We start from the raw sequence: 24,292 nt of genomic DNA on the forward strand, positions 1-24,292 counted from the left end.
GTCTAAGTTATTCATTCATCCTGTACTTACAATCAATAATCGGCGTTGAAACTACTACAAATTTTATGGCAATCCACAGGTAATTTTTTGTTACGATACATATTCCATAGAGTTATGAAAGAATGAAAACATAAGCCACATCTCGTAACTGCATGCATACTACCAATATATATTTATTCATAGTAGGTGCGCCTCCTACTCGTATTACGTGGGCCTAGGCGTGTTAGTAATGACGTCAGTCTACAGCTGTGTTGTAGATGTCATTGCACTTCAACATTTGAAGAAAATCGTGAGATTCACGTATTTGTGGTTTATTTTCAAATGCCTTTACATCTAGGACTTACAGGGACGAGGTTTTGTAGTACAGACTGAGAAAAATGCTGTTTCACATAATGTGTGTCTCGTGTGGTAGTTTGGATGTACTGCTGTCGTCAGTAGCAACTCGTCAACTGTTGTCTGTTGCGCCATAAATATGCAGTGTAGCAAGGTAATAATTCTCATTCGTCAAATGTTTGCAATCAAAGACCTTTTGCGAAGCGTTAGACTGCATCAGCGGACGAAATTGTCCTTGAAATAACAGCCGTTTTGGTTAGTTTGCGGGCTTTATCTAGCTTCAGCTGAAGTGCCCTGAGAACTATATCGTTTGTTTAGTTTCAAAAAATGTGTGAAAATAACGTTGATATTTAAAGGCAGAAGCAGGCATTGGTAGCTGTGCAGTCTGACAATATCACCTCCTTATGAAAGCTCGAAAGTGGTGTTCATAACCCAAGTAGTATTCTCAGATTCTCCTTGGGTATATATTTACGTTTTTATTCTGTGCCGGTGAACGCCATATTGACTGTACTGGAAAAGAGAGTGGAAGCACGTGGGATAGGATACCAAATACGCCGTTTGCTCTGGGCGTTCACATATCTGCCTTGAATATTGGATCGAAATTGATGACTGTCATAAGAAATTGTTAAGTGCAAGCTGAACTATTGAGCAAGGTAATAAGAATCCCTACGACGATTTTGTTTTGTTACATTAGTTCATGTTTAAGCGTCATCTGTTGCATTAAAGTCGAAATAATTAGGAAACGTTTTCCCAGGAAGTTCGCTGTGTTAATGTCATTAAAGTATACTTGTGTGGCTCTTAGTATCGTTAGTCTGGTGAACGTATTTGTCGGTCTGTAGAGCTTTAATTGGTTGTCTTACCTGATGTGGCGTCTGTTGCTTTGCTACGTCACGTTTCAAAGCTTTCGTCAACATTGACGTTTATCTGTTCCGATGTCATTCCATTATGATTTTTCGCGATTAATAAATACGTAATTTCATTGTAGAGTGTTAAAGTGATACAGAAGATGGGTAAATGATTTGGGAGAGTAGTGCTTGTTTATAATCGCATATGGCAGTTTCTGCTTGCGACGTGGTGTTGTGGGTGTTAAGCTTACCTTTAAAAAAATTCGATAACCAAGCGATGAATAAATATGCTGTTCGCGTCGAAATGAATGTGGTCTTGCTGGAATGTATTAGGCATGCAACACAGAATTTTGTTACAGTAGTACGTACCTAACATAGAAAGAACAGAGCGCGAACCCTTTAAAGAGTATCGAAAAAACCAAGACAGTTGTTTTCTTTATGTTCCATTAGCTTTTATTTCTGGGATTTATATTTCCGTTGCAGTTCTTTGCAGCAGTTAAATGTAGTCATTTGTTGCCAAATGTGTATTTTGCTACCGTTGTCATAAAAAATAATAAAAACATGAAAGCACTATTTCACATATTACTTGCGCGAGAGAATGTGGCATCGGAATACACACACACACTACCCTACCCTACCCCATAAACTGTGTGATATTTATGTTCAGGAAAACCTTGTTAGTTGCGCAATGTAATATCGTAGGTAAGAGTGGGTTGCAAATTTTCAGTAATAGAACTTTGATTTTTCAGTGACATTGTGGCATGTAATGTCATTGTGTGTGGGAAACTGCAGATATTGAACAAAATTGGATCGGTGATGACTTAAGACACTTCAACATCTGTTGACATTTCAGAGGATATCTGAACTAAGTTACAAACAGCGAGATGTGTGGGAGCAAATAATATTGCAGTATTTCATACAGAGCTGCAGCGTATTGATTTAAGTGAAAAAATGGAAAATAATTTTCTTAACACAGAGGACCTACATGAGCAGCTCAGGAATTGGTTTAGTCTGTTATTTCTGAATAGGGCCTAATTAGATTTTTGTGTAGTTGGCTGGTGTATGTAATGGATAGATAATTTTCTGGTTTGCTGCTAGGTTCTTAATCACTGTAGTAAAATTTAATCAAGAACCTGCCTGGGATAGCCCTAAGTATACAAAGGTAAACCAACAAATATACCACAAGATCTTTGACACCATATGCCTATTTTGCTGAGGAATAAGTATTCCAGAGTTGTAAATTTGATCTTTGCTTGACAAATGTTTTGGTTGAGATAGCTCAGCAGTGTGTGATAAAACATGAAGTTAAAACACACTGATAATGGAAAAAAATTATTGCTGTGAAGAAACATTCTTTTCTAACATACCAGACATAACATATAAATAAACTTATAGAACACTGCTACAACAGAGTGTTTGTGTTCTTGTTAGCCCTTAAAACCTTCACCTCAGAGTTCAAAGTTATCAATTAAAACTTACAATCAATGTAAAATAAAAGTTTGGATTGTCAGACACAGATAAAACTTCACCTTCATCCCTCAATGTATCTTCTTCCTGATAATCCACCTGTATGCAGAGTTCTTGCCAATGGTATGTGCTTGGTTTCCTGCAGTTTAAGCAACAGTCCACTTGGTCAGTAGTCTGTCGCATGAGTATGTAATCCAAACAGTTCTACACCTGGATATTCACCATGCAAAGTATTTTTGGATCTATTGTGTACCCAGAAAGACAAAAGCTTTAGAGCAATTAGACTGTACACAAGTGTGGGAATTATGGATTTGACACATAGTTTACTGATTTACAGCCACACAGTTTAGGACTATTACAAATTATTATGAGGGTATCATCATAGTGGTTAATATTTCCGGTGTAGGGTAATCATAGTTTTGATATTTGTTTCAGTTCTGTTAATAAAGATGATTTGTGGTCAGGGATCTGTATTACAGCTAATGACATATTTCAGTATAAAGAACTCAGAACTGCTAATTGGTTAGAATTCACTCCACAAAACAAGTTTTGGTATATCTTGAAACACTGTCTAGTGCCATAATTTCTGTTATTATCAAGTCAAAATATGAGGCAGAATTAACATTCTGGAACAACAGATAATGATCTTGCAGAGGTTGGACCCAGTCAAACATATCAGTGGTATCAATGGAATGTCACTCTTGAAAGGCAATGTCAGTGGATATAGAACTTGAATGTAACAGTGGCAATCATAGAAAGAGACATGGCTTGACTGAAATAATGCAGGAAATACATGGTGGCCCATGGAAATTAGTATGTTTTCATATGATTGCTGTGAGATGTAGCCTATATTTATACCAATATAACTTATAGATAACTGTTCTATACACTTTGCAGTAAAAGTTATAGTGGTCTTCTTGGCTGTATGAGGTCACATGTGGGATATATGTAGAAGGTGTGAACAGAAACTAAGGTTTCAAAGCCTGTAGTGAAACATGTACCTTTTATTTCATACAACCAAGACAGCCAACTTATAATACATACATTAGGTTATTTCTCATCTTAGTGTCCATATAGGTTAGGCATGTCACTTCATGGGATGAGTTTGAATATAGCCTCCTGCTAAATATCCTGTCTGTGCTTGTTCTGTTATGTTGTCACAAAGTGTTTCACCACCTCATCTGAAGCTAATCATCAGCCTCCTAGGTGGTCCTTCAAGTGAGAAAAAATGGGAAAGTTGCCTTGAGCAAGGTCTGGACTGTAAGGAGGATGGTACTTGATGTCCCATGAAACTGCTTCAACAGCATAGTGGTCTTCTTGGCTGTATGAGGTCACATGTCGTTGTGAAGAAAGATGATGCCCTCAGTGAGAAGTCCTGGCCATTTCCTCCCGATTGCTTCACACAGTTGTGTCGAGGTCTCGCAGTATCGATCTGTGGTTACTGTCTGCCTTCCTTCCAAAAACTCCATCAGTATGACACCTGCACTGTCCCAAAACATTGTGGTCATAAACTTTCCGGCAGATGGTGTCACCTTAAACTCCCTTGTCTTTGGAGAGTAGGAGTGTTTGCACTCCATTGATGACTACTTACTGCTGGGATTGTAATGGTGGATCATGCTTCATCACCTGTGATGTCGTGAGGAAAACTACTCCCTTTTGTAGTGAACAATTGCAAAAGTTGCAGACTTGGCCCCCTCATATGCTTCTCCTTGTGTTGGTTGGACGGATTTTGTGGAACCCATCAGGAACAAACTCCAAAAACTGCAGACTATCGTGAACAGTGTGATGAATATTTCCAAATGACATTCCCAATTCTACCACCATGTGCTGTAGTGAGATCCTCCAGTTGTCCTGAATCAGCTCCTCCGTGTGAGGTGTGTTCAGATCAGTTGATGTGCTGAGTCAGCCACTGTGATCCTCCTTGATGAGATTTTCTCAATCAGGCACAGACTTAGACACCCTTCTGCAAAATGCTGATGAGAACTTAGTATCTCTGTAAACCCCTACCAGTTGCTTGACAGTTTCCACTGCAGTTACACGTTTAGCTCACAGAAATCGAATAACTGAACATATTTCCAGATGAGTCGTCATTTTTGCATCCTTGCAAGTAGCACTGTAGGTGTTGGCTGCAACTCCGCATAGTTGCCAAAGCATGTATCAGAATTACTGCACACTACTAATTCCTCCATAACAGATGAATCTCCAGGAATATCGGCCTTCTAACTCTAGTTCCTGCTCACCCCTTGTATATAATATGCATCAAAATACTCGTCGGAGACTTGGCCTTTAGGTAATGAGCATCTTCTGAATTTACCGTGCAGTTTAAATTTTTGTAATGAAAAGTGCATTAAATATAGCAACATGCATTTAAATGTCTCATGATCATAAACATTAGGCTACGCTACAGGTCCGTCTGTTACCATAACTTTATTTGGCTTTGACATTTGTTTGCTTTGCCATCTATCAACCAAGTGGTCACCTTTCTGCCTAACCTAGACCTCGGGCTCTGCTCCAGTTCGTCACTGCAACCAAGATTTTGGGGGGGAGGGTGTTAGAGGTGAGGTGTCCAATATGACACAGTAACCCACACTGCCATTACAGAGGAGCCAAAAACAAGTTTATACTTAAAAATTACAACGCACAAATGGTTTGGCGATGCATGGTTAAAAGCTTCTCATTAGGTTCTCAGTCTTTTCTTGAGGAACAACTGCCCTCTCTCTCTTTCTAGATTACAGCTTTCAACTCGTCAGAGTTTCCATAGGAGGGGGGGGGGGGGGGGCGGGGACGGCAATGAAAAACTAATTGTTCTTGAGATGACCAAAAAATCAGAGTCTGAAAGATCAGGTGATCATGCTAGCTGTAGGATGTCACCGAATTGTGAGAGTAATCAATGTGGGAAGTGGCACCTCAGTGTAGTCATTGAACTATGGGCTGTAGTCATATCTTGCTGAAACCGTATTGTATTAAGACAGTGATGTCCCTGCAACTGTGCAATGAAGAAATTATTGGATCATAGCAGCATACCACTTGGAATTGGCACTTGCCAGCCAGCTATTTTGACTTAAAAAAACAACACTGGCCTAGCAGCTCCATTTTTTTTTTTTTTTTTTATGAATGAGTTGGGACTTGTGCCTGAGTGTTAGCCGAGGTGTTTTTTTTTTACCCCTGTTCCAACGAAAGTTCACTTCATCAGACATCACACGATTTGTTGGAAATGTATCATTCTGGTCAATTCTGTCGAATAATGTTGTGCAGAAATTTACTCACTTTATCTCCCGGCTGTAACTGTCGAGCCACTTGCATCTTCTGTGAGGAATTTGTAACATTCTGAAATGGTGACGGGCGGATTGCTATGGGCTTTGGTGCATGGCTGCACAAACTAGCCTGATATTTTCCGGCATTCAAACTGTCATTTGAGATCCCTTATGCTTCACATTGGTTACAGAACCTATCTCACACCTTGTTTCCTCCTGTATGGAACATGAAAATGGCGGTCCCTTACATGGCTCACTGCACGCGGTACAGCTGTAACGCTAAGCACTCGATGGAACGCATCCACTGCCTCAATATGCACCTGCTCTGGCTTATATTCCATACTGAACTGAATGCCATATTATATGGGTCTGATAAGATGTGGTAGATGGTATGATCACATCTCCTTCTTAGCGATGTGACCAACTGAAAAATGTACTATTTACTATGGCCACCATTGTAGTTGCAAGTTTCAATGGAGGTTGTTTGTGTTGTCTGTGATTATCTTTCAATCTTAGGCGAGAAACATGGGAAGATTATATGAAAGAGTTGGCTAACATATGCTGAGAAATAATAAAAACAACAAAGAAATTGTTTGATTTCTGTTAGTAGCAAATATACTGTAACTTAAGCACACAGATCAAGAGTCGATAATTAATATTATAATTTAGTGTAATTTTATAGTATGCCACACACAAGCAGTTGTGTATAATAGCACCATCTACACTGATTCAGTGATTGAAACATATAGCAATATATTATGCTCTTAACAAATTTAAAGTTCTAGTAAGTAAGAGCAGCAGTGTAAATAAAGACATCTGTACAAAACATGGCAGAACTGTAGATAACATAGTACAATTAATGGAAAACAATGCTGTTCAGAAAAGTGAAGTACAACATAAAACCTCTAATCAAATAGACTTGTGCTTCCCAATGTATTGTTTCTTGCTCGATTAGATGTCCAGGTGGTTGTTTGTAGACTAGATGTAACAGGACATATGTTCATGAACTTTTGCACATGAAATTGCTTCTAGTGTAAATAGTGTCTTGACGGAAATTATCTCATATTCTATCCCCTCACTATTATCAACTTTCATTTTATAAATCTTGCGATATGTTGCTCAATTAGTGGTGATGAGACATTTTTCTGTTTAGTTACATAAATAGTTTGTGACATGCCCTCTCATCTTCCCTTGCCCCATCCATGTGTAACTGAATCCCTCGCACTGAGATTTTATTCTCCATTGAGAGACGGTAGAACTTCTTACTTTATTCATTCCACAGAAATAGACATTTTATGTAGAAATTGTGATAGTTTTGCTGCTCTCGAAGTTCTCAGGTGGTAAACCTCCAAATTGAAATGTGAAATTATCGCATGTTACATTAATTTTTTCTTTGTTGTATCACACATTTGTTGAAACAACTCAGTAGGTGTTGAGTGAGAAAGGTTAGTGCGATGAGCTTCTTTTATAACATTAATACCCCTTTATTTAACCAACTCGAGTAAAATGAAATTGGTTAATACCAAAAGCTTTGGTTCAGTCATGTAACATTTCAGCCTAGCATTCTGATTTGTTTAAGCGGCTCTGTCAAGTCAGTAGAACGTGTTCTTCTCCTGTCTATGTGCCACACCTCCCAGACTGCTGGCCATCCTCTCTGTTTCAAGTGACAGTAAAAACTCATTTCTTATATCTAAGTGTCATGAGATGATTAATCTAAACAACTCAAAGCAATTAGTAAAAAAATATTAGTAAAATGTTGAGCAGAAAATTTGTTTGTCAAATATTGCTCTGTAAAGGAAAGGTAGGCTTATAACAGGGCTTTCCATTCAAACCTCGTTGATTTTAAGGACCCAGAAGGGAAAAACCACTGTAGATATGACACCACATTGTAGAGCATCTCAAAGAATTTATATTCCCATGTCAGAAGTGCCAAGTATCGTCGGCAGAGTGCAGCATGGTTGAATGATGTGAAAATGGCAATTCCACAGCAGTGCGCGCAAGCAGTAGTGTGGTTTGCAGAAACAAAATCGCCAATTACTGTAGAAATAAATTATCATTGTGTGTGTATGAATGTGATCCATCTGATGTGAAAACAATTAAGGAATGGTATAGGAAGTTTCTGGCAACATGACATGTTCTGAAACATTCTGGCAGTGCACATTACAGAATTTCAGAAGAGACGGTGGAGGACGTCAGGCAAACGTTTCTCAGAAGCCCACGTAAGTCAGTTCGTCAAGCGTCTAGGCAACTTGATGTACCTCAATCAACACTGCATCGTGTAGTTCACCAGCGTCTTCATATGTGTGCTAACAAAGTGCAAATTCTGCAACATCTGACGCTGACAACAATTTGCTGCGGATATGCTGCAGTGTATTGATATGAATGCCAACTTCTTGAAAAAATGTTTATTCTCAAATGAGGCAACCTTTCATCTATCAGGAAGGCTTGATAGGCATAATGTTTGTATTTGGGGTTCGCAAAATCTGCACATTGTCATTGAACGTGTTTGTGACAGCCCTAAAATAAATGTCTGGTGCAGGCTAATGCACGACAGGATTGTTGGATCGTTCTTCTTTGTGAAACAAACAGTGAATGGGTCAGTGTATCTGGGCATGTTGGAGCTGTCCGTGTACCCTCAGATACAAGACTTGCAAGCCTACATCATTTTTCAACAAGGTGCAGCTCCGCCACATTGGTCAATGGCTGTTCGCAAGTTCCTGGATAATAAATTTCCCAGTCATTGGACCAGATGTGGAGGACCCATTGCCTGGCCACCATGTCACCTGACATTACGCCGCTTGATTTCATGTGGGGACTCGTGAAGCCCACGTGTATGCGATCAAAATCGATGATGTTCCTACGTTGCGACATTGTATCACTAATGCAATTGCAACAGTAACAGAGGAAGTGTTACAAAGAACTTCACAGTAAATTGAATATAGAAGAGTTATTCTTCATGCTACAAATGGTTCACATGTAGAGGTGTGTTGATGACAAATAAATAAATTCTTTGAGATGCTCTACTATGTGGGGCATTTTTTTTTTTTTTTTTTTTTAAAATCAGGGAGGATTGAGTGGAACACCCTGTATTTTTATTTGTAGTATACGAATTTTTACAGTGTAGGCCTATGTGTTGAAGTGTTAAATGTTTGCGCAGATATTTTGGGGGTGGCAAGAAGAGTTGTTGTTATTTTTTTTAAATTCATTTTTCTTTTGACCACTGGACACTGCAGTACAGGACATATCACTTACATTGCAGGAACTCAGCCACAGCTTTATTAGTGTAACCAGCCCAGTGTTGTTCTTACCTACTTCGGGAAACCATGAAAATTCCAAGTCAGTATGGCCAAAAGAGTTACAAACCCCACCACTCCTGAGTGCAAGTCTAGTGCAGTGAAACTTCCTAACCACTTTGCTTCGTATATGATTTCGAAAGAAAATCACATCTATCTGGTCTACAAGAAGCATACATATAATCAGTAATGTATCAAAAAATTAAACTTTGTATGTATACATTTTTCAATTTAAATGTAACTAACACCTGCCAGCACCATATCTGTCACAACTGTTCTTGCAACTGATTCCCTTCTCTGAAGAGGTGAGTCACACTTCATTGGAACAGTGAAATAAGAAACCAACAGGTGAAACATTTCTATGCAGACACACACACACACACACTTGGCATGTATAATATGCCTACATATGTTAACAGATTAAAAAGTACTCAACAACAAACAAGGACCTAGTATGTCTGTATCACACCATAGAAACATTTCTCATCAAGAAACATATTTACCTGTGCTCCAAAACATGTTTTCTTTTCCAACTTCTTTATGTTATTTTTCAGTGTATTATTCATATTGACACCAAAGTGGCTCACATGTTTTTGATTACAAGTGTTCTTATTCATTCTGCATGGAATGGGCCACAGCTGTAATTGCAATTAGTTTACTGGCTTTAGAAGTTCAGGTCTTGTTTCCAATACACATTTGAATATCTATAGGAAGGGTACTGCAAAGTGTTTACAACTTTTTAAATAAGAACTTGCAGTGAGCTATTGTAGAGTTATGTGACAATGGAATGAGTTATGCTTAGATGCATTGCCACATACACTGCTACAGAGGAAAGCTTATAAGATTCATTTGTTTATTAAACTGTAGCAGTTACCAGTGTGTGGTATATTGCAAGCCTAAGAAAGAGTACAGAGATGACATGTATATTGTAGTACAAACTGTGATGCTGATCATTATTCATTGTACTTGATAATTAATATTTGGACTGCCACATGCTTAGTGACAGAGGCTTCACCACCAGGCCAAGCATATGGAGTAATGCATGATGCTCGGCTGCAACCCCTGGTGGTCACTTGGCATCAGATGAGTGGTTCTGCTGTGGACGCTGGCTGACATATGTCGCTGTGTTGAAAATGTGGTTTTTGAGACACTCAAAGAATTAAAATATTGTACCTTGATGCATTGAAATTATTTCCTCTTGTAAATACAAAATATATCAGTTTTAGAACAAATACCTCAAGTGCTTAGTTGCATTTCTTTCAAATCTGAGAATTGGGCAGAAAGCTTACCATATAGTGCAAATACTATTCTTTACAAATCTAATTTTCTTTTGTTGCAGCATTTGCAACTGATCCACATAAGCTTGTCTGGCCAGTACGGGTTAATGGCTTCCTCCAGACTTTTCTAGACCTATGTAATATGTAAGGTCTTAACCGTACGTTTGTCTTGCTTTGGATCTTTTCTAATGCTGTCTACTTTCCTTCTACTAGGTCATCACCGTGATATTCACATATTTATGTAAATACTGCAAATAATGCCCTCAGTCTTTATCTGTCTATCCATTCATGATGTCATAAAGGTAGTAGTTGACAGAAAGTCATTGGGCAAAATAGAAGTGGTATAGTGTCCCCCAAGGAAGTGTTATATATTGTCTGCTGTTCTTAATCTGTGTATGATTTAGGAGATAATCTGAGTAGCCCTCATAGATTATTTTGCAGGTTATGCCGTTTTTATCACCTCATAAAATCATTATACAGTAAAAAACAATTGCAAAATGATTTACACAAGATATCTATATGGTGCAAAAAATAATTAAGTGTGAAGTCATCTGCATGAGTATTAAAAGGAATCTGCAAAGTTTTGGTTACACAATAAATCATGCAAAACTAAAGGTGTGAATCCAACTAAATACGTAAGAATTACAATCGTGAATAACGGAACTGAAAGATCACGTAGATAATGTTGTGGTGGGAAAAACCAAAGAATACAATTTATTGGCACAACACGAAAGAGACTGCCTACTCTGTCTGTCCTCTCCCGAAGTATTGCTGTGTGGTGTGGGATCCACATCAGATAGGACTGATGCTGGGCATTAGGAAAGTTCAAAGAAGGGCAGCTCATTTTGTATTATTGTGAAATAGGGGGGAGAGTCATGGATATGATATGCAAATTGGGGTGACAGTCATTAAAACAAACTAGTTTTTCATTGTGGCAGGATCTTTTCCCAAAATTTGGATCTCCCACTTTCTCCTCCAACTGAAAAAATATTTTGTTGGCACCTACCTACATAGGGAGGAATGGTCATTGAATAAAGTAAGAGTAATCAGGGCTCGTACGGAAAGATTTAAGTGTTTATTTTTCTCGTGGACTGTTAGTGTGGAACGGTAAAGACACAGTTTGAAGGTGATTTGATTGACACTCTGCCAGGCACTTCGTTGTGAACTGCAGAGTAGTCATGTAAATGTAGATTTGGCTATATGACCTCCCCATTTCCATTTTATTTCCTTCCAGTCAAATCTAGTCTCTGTGATTTGTTTTCCTCTGTCTGCTGGCAATCCCCCACATACCACTGTTTATATTTCACTGAACCATTCTGAGTGGTTTCAAAATAGAAAATCAATGTCTCAGTTATGAGTTAAAATGTATAATATATGCAATTATAAACATTCAGTGTGAAAGATAGGAACTTAGTTTTGAAAGCTAATGTAGTTTACAAGAACCACTCCAGGCCACTTTTTCACTGTTCAGTTTACTTGTTTTCCTATCTTCCATTCATTGTTTTATATGGTCTAAGCACAAAAAAGCTTTGACTCTATGTAAACTTCCTTCCAAGAATTAGACTACTTCTCCTGACACCTTTTTGTTTGGGGCACCTAGCTATATTACACTGTTGGGGTGGTAGTTAGCGTGGATAGCATGGATGCTCTTTGAACTCATTTGTTGTGGATCTTTTCTCCAGTTTTTTTTTTTTTTTTTTTTTTAAGTTCTGAACTTAATGGTGTGATGGGCCCCATTTTAAGTTCCTTCAACACAGCTTCATTCCTTTTGTTATCCCATCTAATGTACCCAGCTATTCGTTCCAAGAATTTCATTTCACGGGCTGTTAGTCTTTATGCACAGTTTGCTGTTGCCGAGCGGTTCTAGGCACTACAGCCTGGAACCGCGTGACCACTATGGCAGCAGGTTGGAATCCTGCCTCGGGCATGGATGTGTGTAATGTCCTTAGGTTAGTTAGGTTTAAGTAGTTCTAAGTTCTAGGGGACTGATGGCCTCAGATGTTAAGTCCCATAGTGCTCAGAGCCATTTGAACCAAGTTTGCTGTTATTGCCCAGGCTTCACTGTCAAAGCACATCACAGGTCTCACTAAGGTCTTATAAAGGTTTATTCTGGTGTGCTTTCTTATTAGGAAAGGTTTCATTACATTAATAATACATTTTTTATATGTGCTGTCATTTTCAGCTATTTTTCTTCCAGTCGGAGTGTCAGAAAATGCCTCTCTCTTTAAAGACGGAACAGATTTCGTGCACTATTGTATAGTTGAATCGGTGACAAGCTACTCTCGACACGAAGGAACAAACAAGAAAGACTTGAAAAAGTCAGTTCCACAACCTTTCGAAAACATATCATTCTTACTGAAACTACTTACAGAATACAGGCAATATTTCTGTCACCATTTGAAGTACCCACCATATTTCCTTTAACTATATTTCACAGGGCTGTAGAAAATTTTTGTTCTACCTGCTTGCATAAATTTCAGCGATTCAACAGTTGAAACAATAGTTTAACAGTTTTGTGTACTTAAAGAATTACAAAATGCACTTCCTATTAAATATAGATCATGAACAGCGCAGTTTTCTCCCTATCCGCAAATTGAAAAGACCGTCAGTAGGAATGGACAGGTCCGTTGATGTGAGCTTGAAAAATGGGTTATTTTCGCAACTAATTTTGATACACTCAGTGTAGGAGTCTTATAGCAGGGGCTCCAGGGCAGAGGCTTGTGTCGCCTGGGATTTAAACCAGCCTTGTGTGTTGTTACATAGTTTAACGGCTGGAAGGGGTCGAAGATAACTGACTCGTCCGGTAGGGTGGACGTCAAATCCCCGTCCATCTGTACTGATTTAGGCTGTCTGTGGTTTCTCCAAATAACTTTGAGACGAACACCGGAATAGTTTAAGTGGGAGCAAGGCGGGCTGTTTGCCCCCCCCCCCCCCCCCCCCCTCATCCTTGTCTAACTTGTGCTACGGCTCTAAACCACGGCGTTGCCGGGATGTTAAACACTACCCTTACTGATCTCGTTTTCGGTTATGGGACATCCATTATTCGGCTCCTCGATTGCACTTGACTCAGGGGGATCACTTGCTTGCGGCGATGGTAGTCTTTCGATATGGGAAAAATTGCAGGCAATTAAAGTTCATATGTGCAATCACAAAAACTACGAAGACAAGTTTCGTATTTGGCGAACGACTGAAGACTCGTGATTCACGTACCATCGTAGTGTGTATTCCGATTACATGGACGGCTGTTCATAATATCGTACACGAAAGCCATGATGTCAGAAAATGTTATTAACAGTGGGTATCACACCGCCTGAATAAGAAAGAGAGCCGTACGGTTAGAGGCGCCATGTCACGAATAGGACGGCCACTCCCGCCGGAGGTTAGAGTCCACCCTCGGGCATGGGCGTGTGTGTTGCCCTTAGCGTAAGTTAGGTTAACTAGTAAGCCTAGGGACCGATGACCTCAGCAGTTTGGTCCCAGAGGAATTCACACACATATCATTTTAAGAAAGAGAAGGCCTTGCGGCCTTGGTCTTTTGTCAGATATGATTATTAGTTAAATCCGAAAAGTCAGCATGAATGTCCAATGTTCTAACTGGTGGTGTTGTGTGTATGTACCAGTTGGAGTCGCACGGATCAGAGTTCTCATTGTGCTTATTTACATCCCCTTAAGCTTTCTACAAGTACTCAGGAGACAGTCAAAGGCGGACGGCTTGGTAACATCATTTTCACCAGTGTAACGCGCCTTCTCGTAGTGCTTCCAAAAACACAACCATTTCCTGAGTACGCCCAATTCTGCATCCATTTTGAATCTCAGGCCAGGCCAAATGTGATTCCCTCGTGTTAGAAAACATACAATGAATGGAGCCGCGTGTAGTTACTAGTCAAAGATACACGGGGTGGTAGTTATTGAACTACATGAAATAAAACAGTCATAACTACTGAACGGTTTACGTTAGGACGTTCGAGCTGCAGGGTTGGCCGCGGAGCATGATGGGAATTAGTATTCGCTGCATACGCGGCTTGTTGTTGTCGGCCACTTTCATTTATATGGGTTCGTCAATAAGCAAAATTGGCGCATTTGTGGAACTGAGATTCCGCATTTCGCGATCGAGAAGTCTCTTCACCCTCAATGGGTGGCTCGTGGTGTGCAGTGTCCAGTCACGGAATAGTCGATGCGATATTCCTTGATGGAATGGTCACTACCGAGCGGTACGTGAAGGTTTTTGGAAGATTTGATCCCCATTATCCAAATTGATCCTGTTTCGATAAGATGTGGTTCATGCAAGACGGAACTCGACGCCATCGAAGTGGAAGTGTGTGAGATGTCGTGGAGGAGCTCTTTGGGGTCGCATTCTGGGGTATCCAGAGGCCACTGGCATCGGCCTCATTGGCTGTCATATTCTCCGTATCTGAACACATGCGACTCCTTTTTGTGGGGCTGTATGAAAGACAAGGTATACAGCAATAACACCAAAGCCATTGCTGATCTGAAAACAGCCATTCAGGAGGTCATTGACAGCAGCTATGTTCCGACACTTCAGCGGGTCATGCAGAATTTCGCTATTCGTCTGCGCCACATCACCACCAATGATGGTAGGCATATCGAACATGTCATAACCTAAATCCGAATATCTGTAGTGACTGCACGCGGTGGTTCGTAACTAATTTACGTTACCCTGTATATCGTAGTAGCTTACTTATTAGTTTGAGAGAGAAATCACTGGTTTATTATAACTTGAAGGACAGTCCTTTGAGAAGGTAGTAACTTTCCGAAATTATTAAAATGTGTTCCTCTCTCAAAAGTTTGACTGACAGTCGTACAGGGTGCCTGACTGCTACTTCAGAGTGCTTGGTGTACATCATTGGGGACCGAAGGGGTGGGGGAGGGTCGCCTCCCTTACCAGATTCATCATAAACGCAGTGAAGTGATAAAGCAGCCGGCGATATTCTGTAATTGCCAGTTTGGATTGTCAGGTATACTGTCGATACGACATGTAATACGCATATTCTCCTTATTATCTCAACATAAGGCTGTGCTAGAAAGTGTATAAACATTTTATGTACAAATAAAATACCGCAATTATCCACCTTTAAACTTGTTTCTAATTTTTGTCAGGTATACTGTCGATACGACATGTAATACGCATATTCTCCTTATTATCTCAACATAAGGCTGTGCTAGAAAGTGTATAAACATTTTATGTACAAATAAAATACCGCAATTATCCACCTTTAAACTTGTTTCTAATTTTTGAAAAAGAAATCACCATATTCATGTGACGCGTTTTGGATTACGTCATCACGTCATTTATGCTGTTCTCTGCCAGCCTAGTTCTACGTAATTCCTGTCTTTTTCGCAGATCTATAAGTGGAAATAAAGAAAAAAAACTTTTTCGTACTGTAGTGCCCCCCCCCCCCCCCCTCTTCCGCCGGTCCCCACTGCTGGAATGGATATATTACGAGAATTTATACAGAACTGCCACGATAGAAAACAGCACAAATCGAAAATCGACTAAACAATATCTTCTCCGAAATGCTGTAAAAATTGAAAACGGGCGACTGGAAGCGACTTTACATTTGTGTATTAAACGTCACAAAGCTTTAGTTACAGATCACCTAATCTCCAAACCAGAGCCTTCATTGGGGACGCCTCAAGAGAAATCCTTGGGTGTGTGGCGTTCGTGTGTTGTCCGTGGGGTCGAGTACTGCCTTACGTCGTCGTGCGAAATATGTTTATTACTCCTGTAGTACGAGGGCTATTCAAAAATTAGGGAACGTTTTGGGATTAAAAAAAATACAATAAATACATTTTATTATATACATCTGAAAGAGCGACTGACATTACTTTTCCACATAGTCACCAAACACATCGAGGCACTTATCATAGCAGTGGACAAGCTTTGAAAGACCTTCGTCGTGAAATAGTGCCTCCTGAGACTACAACCAGTGAGTCACGCCCGCCTGGAGTGCCGCGTCGTCATCAATGCGCTGCGTTGCAAGCCAGTTCATCATCTTGGGGAAACAAGTGGAAGTCGCTTGGTGCTAGATCGGGGCTGTAGGGCGGATGAGGGAAAATTTCCCATTTGATTGAATTAAGTTCTTTAGTGCGGTTTGCCGTGTAAGGTCGGGCATTGTAAACAAAATTTCGGACGTCTTTTTTTAAGGCTGTGCTAAGTTTGACAGTACCGGGCAGAATTTATGGTTGCTCCACGTTCGGTAAAATCAATAAGAAGCACACATTGCCTATCCCAAAACACTGTCGCCATCAACTTCCTTGCTGACAAGTTTGCAAACATTTTCTTCGTTTATGGGGGACCCTTGTGTGCCCCCACTCCATGGATTGTAATTTTGTCTCGCAATTGACGTGTTTCACCCAAGTCTCGTCACCGGTTACGATTCGATCCAGTAATGAATCGTCATGTTTGTGTCGCCTGGGCTCCAGAAATGCCAACGTTGCCCCCATTCGCTGTTCTTTATGGTGCTCTGTAGGCATTTTGGGCACCCATTGTGCACAAAATTTGCGGTAGCCTAACTTTTGAGTGGCAGTTTCAAACAGCAAAGTCCGTGAAACTCTTGGAAAAGGAAGCGAGAAGCTCCGTTATTGTGAAACGACGATTCACGACTCGTTTCATCAACTTTAGCGACAAGATCGTCAGTAACTATGCTCGGGCGTTCACTCTTTTCATCATGATCGTTGATTCGGCCATTTTTAAACGGAATGCACCATTTCCGGACGGAACATCCACACATTACGTTGTTTCTGTGCATTTAGTACAGTTCACGATAAATTTCTATAGGTTTTAAGTTCTTTGGCAACAAAACCGTATCACAGACCACACCTCACAACTGGCGGAATTTTCGATTGCAGCACACATTTCAAATTCGAATATCGAAAAAAAAAAAAAAAAAAAAAGACGTGCAGAGACTTTTTCCCCTGTCACGGATGGATGCCGACTGAGCTGCCGAGCACGCACATACCAAAATATACGCGATCGGAGCGCGCCTAACGCCGTCAGACGCCAACGTTCCCTACTTTCTGAATAGCCCTCGTATTTTGTTATACTGTTGTGCGATTCGATCATCATCCAGAAATTAATTTGAGCCCCTTTTCATCTGTGTGATCGCTTTCTTCGTGCTATGGAAATCTGGTGTTGTTGCCTTCAGTCAGAAGACTGGTTTGATGCAGCTCCCTATGCTCCCCCATCCTGTGCAAGCATCTTTATGTACGAGTAACTACTGCAACCTACATTCTTCTGAATCTGCTTTGGTCTCCCCCTACGATTTTTACTCAACACACTTCGCTCATCTCTACTTCGGCCATTATGAGTCATTTGCTGCCCAAATAACAAAACTCTTGTAATACACTTAGTGCCTTACTTCCTAATCTAATTCCCTCAGCATCATCTGATTTGACTACATTTCATTATGCTTGTTTGCTTTCGTTGATATTCATCTTTTATCCTCCATTCCGTTCAACTGCTCTTCCAAGTCTATGCTGTCCCTCACAGAACTATATTGCCATTGAGAAACCTCAAAATATGTATTTCTTCTCCCTGGACTTTAATTCCTTCTCAAAAATTTCCTTTTGTTACGTTTACAGCTTGCTTAATGTACAGATTGAATAACATTGGCGATAGGCAACAACCCCGATTCACACTCCCTTCTCAACCACTACTTCCCTTTCATGCCCTTGGACTCTTGTCATCTGGTTTCCGTACAAATTGTAAGCATCATTTAGCTCCCTGTATTTTACCACTGCTATCTTCAGATTTTTGAAGAGAGTATTGCAGTCAGCATTGTCAAAAGCTTTCTCTACGACTACAAATGCTGTAAACGTAGGTTTGCGTTACTTAACATGTCTTCTAAGATAAGTAGTAGCCTCAGTATTGCCTCGCGTTTTCCTAGATTTCTCCAAAATCCAAAGTAATTTTCCCTGAAGTCGTTGTCTACCAGTTTTTCTATTCTTCTCAACTATGACTGATTAAATTGACAGTTCCGTAATTTTTACACCTGTCAGCCACTGCTTTCTTTGGAACTGGAATTACCATAGTCTTCTTCAAGTCTGAGTGTATTTCACCTGTCTCATACGTTTTCCATATCAGATGGGAGAGTTTTGTCATGGCTGACCCTCCCAAGGCTATCAGTAGCTCTGACACAATGTCGTCTATTCCCAGGGCTTTGTTTAGACTCAGGTGGTCTTGTAGTGCTCTGACAAATTATTCGTGTAGTATAGCATCTCCCAACTCATCTTCATCTACATTCTCTTCCATTCCTATAATATTGTCTTCAAGTTTCCCTTCTTTGCTTGGAGCAGATTTTTCATCTGAGCTCTTGATATTCATGCAGGTGCTTCCCTTTTCTCCAAAGGCCTCTTTAATTTTCCTGTAGACGGTATCCCCGAGTGAAATATGCTTCCAAATCCGAACATTTAGCTTCTAGCCATTCCTGCGTAGCCGTTTAATACTTCATATCACTCTCATTTTTTAGATGTTATTTTCTCTTTCACTTGCCTCACTTTCACTTGCTGCATTATTATACTTCCTCATTTCATCAATTAAATTTGCTATCTTTTCTGTTATCCATGTATTTCCCTGTTATCCATGTATTTCCACTAATCCTTGCCCTTTTACCTATTTGATCCTCTGGAACCTTCACTGTTTCATCACTAAAAGCCACTCTTCTTTCTTTTACTGTAGTTCTTTCCCCTGTTATGTTTAACTTTTGCCTATTGCTCTCTCTGAAGCTCTCAACAATCTCTGGTTCTTTCAGCTTATACAGGTCTCATCGCCTTAATTTCCTACGTTTTTGCAGTTTCTTCAGTTTTAATCTACAGTTCATAACTAATAAATTGTGCTCCGAGTCCCCATCTTCCCCTGGAAATGTCTTACAATTTAAAATCTGGTTCCGAAATCTCTGTATTACCATTATATAATGAATCTGACACATTCGCTTACTATTTTTCCTTTTATTCCTTTTCCTATTACCGAATTCCATCCCCCATCACAATTAGTTTTTCCTGTCTCTTAACTCTAGAATAATTTCCTGTATGTCGTCATACATTTCTTTAGTTTCTTCATCTGCGGAACTAGTTGGCATATAATCTTGTATTGCTTTAGTAACTGTTGGCTTCGTGTCTATCTTGGTTACGATAATGTCTTCATTATATTATTCATTGTGGCTTATACGCATTCCAATTTTTTCGTTCATTATTAAAACCAGTTCTTCATTACCCCTGTTTGACTGCGTATTTATGAACCTGTATTCACCGGACAACAAGTTTTGGTCCTCGTGCCACCGGTCCTCGTGCCACCGAACTTCATTAATTCCCACTATATCTAACTTCAGCGTATCTATTTCATTTTTTAAACTTTAGAGCCTACTTGGCTGATTAATTAGATCTGTAAAACGCCAGTTTTGTTACTTCTGATGGCGATGCCCTCCCGAGCACTCGTCGCCCAGAGAACCGAATGGGAGCTATTTACCTTCGGAATATTTTAGTCAAGAGGACCCCATCATTTAACCATATACCTGAACTGTATGAACCATAGATCTTGCACCGTGCCGTTGGTGGGATGCCTTGCGTGCCTCAGATAGCCGTATGATAGGTACAACAGTGGATGGGGATCTCTAGAGAGGCCACACAAACGTGTGGTTTCTGAAGGTCACAAACGTGTGGTTTCTGAAGGTCAGCAGCGGTTTCAGTAGTTTCAGGGGCAGAAGTGTGGACGATTGACTGACCCGGTTTTTTAACAACCAAAACGCAGTTTGGTGTGCTGATACTGGGAACGGCTGAAAGCAAGGGGAATGGAAATCTTCCATACTTAAAAACTATTTAGTGCTGCTTCAGATTTGTTGCCTGGGCAATAAATTAGTAATTGCTTAAAAGTCATGGCATTCTGGAGTGTTCTTCCGCTATGCCGGAACGTTCAGAACCCCGAATGTTTGTGTCCTGTTTCGCTCAGCCGTACATAACACGGGATCTGCCTTGTGTGGTTTCTTCCTGAAAATATGAAGACAGAGTATTCATCTGCAATGTGTTTGAAGTATCCACACTAATTGATAGCTACAGGTAAAGATTTTATGTCACGAAAAGTGCAATGCGTGTGTTCAGATTTTTCACAGTTTCTGTTCGATACATTCAGTGTCACTGCCTTCGCCACATTCTAGGTGTGAAATCACCATCTCCAATTACATAGCACAGTCATGTAAGCGGTGCACTAAAAATGAACGTAATGATGCGGTTACTCAAAAATAGACCTGCCACGTTCGGCCATATAATTGGAAATTTGCTTAGACCCTCGTATACAAAGGTGTGCTGAAAAGTAATGCCTACGAATTTTTTTCATGAAAGCTATTGAAGCTTTTTAACTAAAAAGAACATTATTAACATTCTACATCATTATTCTCCATGTCTACGTATGTATTTCTCAACATACTCATCCTAGTGACGAACACTTTTCTCCCGACGAGACACCAGTTTGTTGATACCATCGCTGTAGAATGTTTGACTTTGTTGGCGGAGCCACAACCCCAGTTATGCTTGTACCGCTTCATCACTATCACTACGGTGAATGATTGGTGACAGCGAACTCAAGGCAACGGGTTGCTACCAGATGTCGCAGCGCTCGTGTGGTCCGGGATTGTCATGCTGAAGGAGAGGATGCTGTGTAGACGACCTCTTCGAATTCGAAATTCGATTACAGCACGTTCTTTCACACACACCGACATGTTATACGCTACAATTCTGAGCCCTCTAGCGGCAGAGGACTGCAAACAAATAAACATGTAGAATGTTAATGTTTGTGTGATTTAAAAAAGCTTTATGAATTTTCTCATAAAAAATTCGGAGACATTGCTTTTTAGCACGTAAAGAGTACATCCACTTTCCGAGAAACTTGGTGATATGGACTAAAAGCTGCTGACAGATCACATTAGCTTTAAACCCTACTACCTTGACAAAATAGTTGTCACGCCGTTAAAATAGTACATTCATTGCTTTGATGCCCTGTACTTAATGTGGAACTGATACCAGACGGGCATGTGATTCACCAACGCTGATGAATCTCATGGTGTCCATGTGCCAGTCAGTTGTATAATATCAGGGCAGGAAGGTTAGTTGTCGTGCAGAGGTGCAGAATGGCACAAGGAACAATGTAACACTTGCAGCCATGTGACACCGCGTATGAACAGTGCTCGTTAAAAGATCCAAACCTACAGGGACTGAAGACGAGTGTCCACGCCATGCCAATGACAGTGGGTTTCAAATCCAACAGGAATTCCTACTGTCTATGCATGCATGTCAGCCGTAGACAGTTTCCTTGCGAATATTGGGAAGATAATTACATTCAATGGACAATTGGAGTCGTGTACCTCGCAACAGGACACTACTCACAGCGGCACAAACTGCCGCCGGCCGACGTGGCCGTGCGGTTCTAGGCGCTACTGTCTGGAATCGCGCGTCCGCTACGGTCGCAAGTTCGAATCCTGCCTCGGGCATGGATGTGTGTGATGTCCTTAGGTTAGTTAGGTTTAAGTAGTTCTAAGTTCTAGGGGACTGATTACCTCAGAAGTTAAGTCCCATAGTGCTCAGAGCCATTTGAACTTTTTGAACATAAACTGCTCTTCATCTGTTGACCAACACGAACTGGTTAGTAGCTGACTGAAAGCATATAGTGTCGTCCGACGAGTCACAAACTATTGCCTTTCTTCAAATAGTACGAGGCGTAGAGTGCACCACGGTCCACCGAGGCGTTTCATTCCGCAGTGTGTCGAGAGTGTGGTTTAGATCGAAGGTGGTTCTGTGATATTTTGGAGCTTTTTTTTTAACCACGATCTAATTCATCTAATTCGTGAAATTTTCCCGGCGTAAAGAGTATTCGATGAAGTCTGGGGATTGCGTCCGGACGACGTCGACTTCTTGCCACAATATTTCGGCTGACAACCATTCAGCCATCTTCAGGTGAGTGTTTATCACTGGAAATTGCTAATTCACGTCGCTGACTTTATACGTGGGTAATCACAAAAGTAAGGTCACCTATTTTTTTATAAGTACATAGACCAGTTTGTTTCTACAATGGTTTGCGTGGCAGAATAATCCATGGAACGTCCTATGGACATACAATGGTCGGCTATGGTTGACTTGAATGGGGTGTGAAAGGCGAGTGTACCGATCATGTCCAACGCACCTTTCTCGCGCTGTGTGCGTTGCCTGACCAATGTAGGCTTTGCTACACTGGCAAGGTATTCTGTAGATTTCAGCCCTCCGCAATCCCAGGTCGTCCTTAACCGAAGCGAGAAGAGCACAAGTCTTTGTAGGTGGGCGGAAGATTACTTTGACATAAAGTTTCCATAAGATTCTGTCTTATTTCTACGAAATATTGCTGGCATATGGGAGGAACGCCTTTGACTTGAACCGCCCTTTCTCCTCTTTGAGTTTGTGGGTTGTAATGTTTCTTTCTCCTTAAAGCTGTCCAGATCTGATGTTGACAAAATTCATTATCTTTCAACACAGGTTGTATGTTTTCCAGCTCCTTTGCAAGGCAGTCGCCATCAGACGCAACATGTGTCTGGTGCACCAATGTTCGAAAGATGCCCATACTTTTTGATGGGTGGTGGCAGCTCGATGCCTGAAAATATAGGTCTGTACGTATTGACTTACGGTGAACGGAATTCCCCAATGATCCATCCACTTTCAAACCATCCAAGACATCCAGAAATGGCAATCGCCCTTCTCCACTTCCATCGTAAATTTGATATCGTGGACTGAATTCAGGTGCTCCAGAAAGCGCGGCTGTTCTTCTTAACCGTGAGGCCCGTGATTTCTTTAATGGCTACAGTAAGGAAATATTTTATTACTACTGGCAGGTGTAACAATTAATTTTATTAATTTGACGTCCGAATTTTAACTCCGCAACCCCGCATTACGACAGAGAGCACGAATTTATTAGATTGTTGCATTCCATAGTATCGTTTTCCGATAAGTTTAATAAAAACAACAGATTCACATAACAGAGACTTAGTCATCAATAATATATTATCCTTTACTATTATAACAGTCTGCCAACGCTAGGGTAATTTTTCGGTTCCGCGACTGTAGAAATCACGTAGTTTTTAGGGGAAGAACTCGTCGAGCCATATTCGGAGTGTATTTTCCTCCGGAAAGAAAGTTCATTGAAAGTTGTTCGATAGAGAGTGGAAAAGGTGAAAATCTGAAGTCGCAATAGCAGGTGAATGAGGTGGCTGCGGGAATGACTTCCCAGCCCAAATCCTGTGTAGTGTTGTCTAGCAGAATGCGGGGGCGGGTGTTACCGTAGAGTAGCGCCACTTCACACAGTCTTCCTGGTCGGTGTTCTTGGACTGCGCCTGGAAGACGTCTCAGTTGTTGACAATAAATGTCAGCAGTGATGGCTACAGTTCGGGGAAGCAAATCGTAGTACACCACACCGTCGCTGTTCCGCCGGGTTCATGCGCGGCGCATCTCCGTGTACAGGGAGTTGCTGCTTTGTTTGGGCTCAACCATCCCTTTCTGTTCCTTATGTTAGCATGCAGACGCTATTTCTCGTCACCAGAAACGATACAGGTTAGGAATGGTCGGTGTTATTCACTTGCCAATTGATAACGAGCAAGCAGAGATGCAAATATGCCCACCTGCTGATTCTTGTGATTTTGGCTTAGAGCATGCGGTACCCATACAACCGATTTTTGAACCATCCTCATTGCATTCAAATATCGCCCGATGGTGGAAAGATCACAGTTCATCACATTTGCCAGTTCTCAATTACACTGATGGTGTGGATCATTTCGGAGTTATGCCTTTAAACG

At 40.7% G+C, this 24,292-nt stretch overlaps 1 protein-coding gene across 10 annotated transcripts in view; it reads left to right on the forward strand.

Moving 5' to 3' along the window:
- Nucleotides 1-277: 277 nt before the first annotated feature.
- LOC126356052 (uncharacterized) overlaps nucleotides 278-24,292 on the forward strand; it is a 268,209-nt gene continuing 244,194 nt past the window's right edge. For 2 of the 10 annotated variants that reach the window (XM_050006744.1, XM_050006747.1), the window contains exon 1: nucleotides 783-986. The gene's annotated coding sequence lies outside the window, so the exon portion shown is untranslated. Of the gene's footprint in view, nucleotides 987-24,292 lie in introns of all 10 variants that reach the window. The other 8 variants (XM_050006736.1, XM_050006746.1, XM_050006738.1 and 5 more) reach the window with 8 other exon arrangements.

The sequence above is a fragment of the Schistocerca gregaria genome, chromosome 3 (genome assembly GCF_023897955.1).
Source record: "Schistocerca gregaria isolate iqSchGreg1 chromosome 3, iqSchGreg1.2, whole genome shotgun sequence".
Classification (NCBI taxonomy): domain Eukaryota; kingdom Metazoa; phylum Arthropoda; class Insecta; order Orthoptera; family Acrididae; genus Schistocerca; species Schistocerca gregaria.